At 49.6% G+C, this 3,936-nt stretch overlaps 1 non-coding gene across 1 annotated transcript; it reads right to left on the bottom strand.

Moving 5' to 3' along the window:
- Positions 1-3,028: 3,028 nt before the first annotated feature.
- LOC141135879 (5S ribosomal RNA) lies at positions 3,029-3,147 on the bottom strand. Its single transcript, XR_012243652.1, has one exon. It is a non-coding gene; the product is annotated as a 5S ribosomal RNA (ribosomal RNA).
- Positions 3,148-3,936: the final 789 nt, after the last annotated feature.

Here is a 3,936-nt window from a genome sequence, read left to right as displayed (position 1 = left end):
GGGGGTGCCCAAGAAGGACAGCAATCTGGCAGTCATGCTCCCCCTGCTGCAGCATACAGCCAGGTTTGCTCCAGTGATGAGGAGGGAGGGGATGATGAGGTCACTGACTCAACATGGGTGCCTGATAGGAGAGAGGAGGAGGAGGAGGCACATCACCAATGAGGCAGGATGCCCTCCAGGGGCCAGCCTAAGGGCAGCACACTGACTGCATCACACCGCAAAGCTCCGCATGTGCAGGGTGCTGCTGTCTCTGTGCGTTATTTCAAAAGTTCTTTGGTGTGGGCCTTTTTTGAGACAAGTGCATCAGATCGCACTGCTGCTATTTGCAACATATGTCTCAAGCGTATCTCGTGTGGCCAAAACATCTCCCGCTTGGGTACCACATGCTTGACCAGACATATGTTGACCTGCCATGCAGTTCGTTGGCAAGCATATCTAAAAGACCCACACCAAAGAACAAAGAGGACCTCTCCTTGCTCCTCATCAGCTGAGATCTCCAACCCCACTATACCTTCAGTCCTCTCTGAGACCTGCACTGAGAGGAATGAAGGTGTAGAATTAGGTGTGTCACAGGCAAGTACTTGTGGGCAATCTGCTTTCGGTACACCTACGTCAGATTGTACCAGGCAAATTTTGGTCCAGCAGGCAAGGACAGGGATGTTACCTAAGTTTCACGGCACATTGGGTCACTCTGCTGGCAGCTGGGAAGGATGCAGGACAAGGTGCAGTAGTGTTGGAGGTTGTTCCGCCACCACGCCTCCAAAATGCCACTACTAATGATTGTGACACACCTCTCTCCTCCACCCCCTCCTCTTCTTCTTCCTCCATGGCCTCTTCCTGTGCTTTGTCCTCGGAACCAGTAGTGCTCCGTAGCCGTTCAAGGGGCTACGCAAGTACACAGGTGCCGTGCGGTGCTTGGGCTGGTGTGCTTGGGGGGACAGGAGCCACACTGGGGCAGAGGTTCTGTCAGCTCTGCAGGGGCAGGTTCAGAGGTGGTTGACGCCACACCAACTTAAGGCAGGAATGGTGGTTTGCGACAATGGAACCAACCTCCTCTCCGCCCTCTGACAGGGACAACTGACCCATGTGCCCTGTTTGGCACATGTCCATAACTTGGTGGTGCAGCGGTTCTTGGGCAGGTACCTGGGCTTACAGGATGTCCTGAGGCAGGCCAGGAAAGTCTGTGTGCATTTCCGCCGGTCATATAATGCCAGTGCTCAGCTGGCAGACCTCCAAAAGGAATTTAACCTGCCCAAGAACCGCCTAATCTGTGACATGCCCACCAGGTGGAACTCAACGTTGGCCATGCTGCAGCGGCTGCACATGCAGCAGAGGGCCATCAATGAGTACCTGTGTGACTATGGCACCAGGACACGGTCAGGGGAGCTTGTTTTTTTTCCCCACGCCAGTGGGCCATGATCAGGGATGCATGCACTGTCCTGTTACCATTTGAGGAGGCCACGAGGATGGTGAGCAGTGACAGTGCATGCATCAGTGACACTGTCCCCCTTATCCACCTGTTGGAGCACACGCTGCATGGAATAATGGACAGGGTACTTGAGGCAGAACAGAGGCAGGAAGAGGAGGACTTCATTAGGCTCTCAAGGCCCCCTTTATCCAGACAGTGTCCCTGTGTGCCCGCCGATCACACAGGAAGAGGAGGAGGATTGTGTCAGTATGGAGGTGGAGCCTGGCACTCAGCATCAGCAGCAGTCTTTAAGGGATCATTTAGAGTCCCAAAAATCCATGGACTTGTATGTGGCTGGGAGGAGGTGGCTGCGGATCATGTAGTCCTTAGTGACCCAGAGGACTCCGGACCGAATGCCTCAGCAAACCTACGCTGCATGGCCTCCCTGATCCTGCAAAGCCTGTGGAAGGATCCTTGTATTCGTGGTATCAAGGAGAAGGATCAATACTGGCTGGCAACCCTCCTTGATCCACGTTACAAGGATAAGGTTGCGGACCTTATCTTGCCGTCGCAGAGGGAGCAGAGGATAAAACATCTTCGGGAAGCCTTGCAGAAAGGTCTGTGCAACGCGTTCCCAGAGACTGAGAGGTTACAAACTCCTGTTTCTGGACAACGTGTTGCTGAGGCTTCGGTCAGTCAAAGAAGGAGCAGTGGAGAAGGTGGCCATCTGACCAATGCGTTCAGACAATTTTTTAGTGCTCAGCCCTAAGGTATGATCGGTTCCAGCAACTATCGCCAGCGTCTGTTTTACATGGTGCAGGAATACCTAGGGGCAAGATCTGGCTTGGACACCTTTCCCACCGAAAATCCTCTGGGTTACTGGGTCTTGAGGATGGATCACTGGCCAGAGCTTGCACAGTATGCAATTGAGCTACTGGCCTGTCCTGCATCCAGCGTTCTTTCGGAATGCACATTCAGTGCTGCTGGAGGATTTGTAACCTATCACAGGGTGTGTCTGTCCACCGACTCAGTCGATCGTCTGACCTTCATAAAAATGAATCAGTCTTGGATCACCATCAGATACCAAGCACCTGATGCTGATGTAACTGAATAATTTTTTTTGGAAATGTCAGATCCCTTCAAAGACTGCCTATGCTGATTCTGAGTAACTATCCTGTTATGCTGAGTAATTATCCTCTTCCTCCTCAATGATCATGCTGATCGCTTGTAAGGACAATTTTGGTTCTGGGCGCTGCCACCAGTGCCTAAGGCCCAATTTTTAAGCCCCTGTTTAACAGGGGCATGTAATTACAATTTTTGATGCAATTCTTTGCAGCAGGGCTCATTCCTGTGTTCCAACTAGAGTATCTGTGAGGACTTACAGTGTTGTGCCACCAGCACCACCACCACCAAAGGCCCAATTTTTCTAGCCCTGTTCAACAGGGGCATGTAATTACAATTCTTGATCTAATATTTCACAGCAGGGTCCGTTTCTGCGCCCACCAAGAGTAACTGTGAGGACTTACAGTGTTGTGCCACCAGCACCACCACCAAAGGCCCAATTTTTCTGACCCTGTTCAACAGGGGCAAGTAATTACAATTCTTTTTTTTTTTTTTTTTAGCCTACGGCACCTGGTATTCCCAGGCGGTCTCCCATCCAGGTACTAACCAGGCCCGACCCTGCTTAGCCTCCGAGATCAGACGAGATCGGGCGCTTTCAGGGTGATGTGGCCGTAATTACAATTACAATTCTTGATCTAATATTTTTGCAGCAGGGCCCTGTGAGGGCTTACAGTGTTGTGGCCACAACAACACTTAAGGCCCAAATTTCTGCTGAGTATATAGGGCAGGCCCCTACTTTCAAACATCCAACTTACAAATGACTCCTACTTGCAAACGGAAGGAGACAACAGGAAGTGAGATGAAATCTACCCCATAGGAAGGGAAATTCTCTCCTGTAAGAGTTAATATGGGAAAAACTTTTCTCCTTTACACTGATGCTTTATCACCAATCCTTGTTTCACTAAAAATCCCAAATTTTCAAAAAACATTTGTCATTGGGACAAAAAGTGAGGTGAAATCTTCTGAAGAGGAGCAAAGACAGCAAATCAAATGTCACAGGGGTGATAACCCTTCCCTATGTTTTCCAAAAAGCTTAAAAACAGATTTGAGCTACACTTTGAAAATGTACCATTTCAAAATTACAAACAGATCCTACTTAACAACAAACCTACAGTCCTTGTCTTGTTTGCACTGCCTGTATACTGCTGTTCAGAGTATATAGGGCGTGGGGGCCCCACACCTTTCCTTTTTTAATTTGGGTGTGGGGTTCCCCTTAATATCCATACAAGACCCAAAGGGCCTGGTAATGGACTTGGGGGTACCCATGCCATTTGTCTCACTGATTTTCATCCATATTGCCAGGACATGACATTACATTAAAGCCGCAAGCAGTTTTAAATGACTTTTTTTCCTTTAATGTCATTTTGTGCAGGGACTGTTCTAAGCACGGGAAACACGCGCTACTT

The sequence above is a fragment of the Aquarana catesbeiana genome, linkage group LG03 (genome assembly GCF_042186555.1).
Source record: "Aquarana catesbeiana isolate 2022-GZ linkage group LG03, ASM4218655v1, whole genome shotgun sequence".
Classification (NCBI taxonomy): Eukaryota; Metazoa; Chordata; class Amphibia; order Anura; family Ranidae; genus Aquarana; species Aquarana catesbeiana.
Note: the sequence above shows the minus strand (reverse complement) of the source record. Positions and strands in the feature narration are given on the sequence as shown.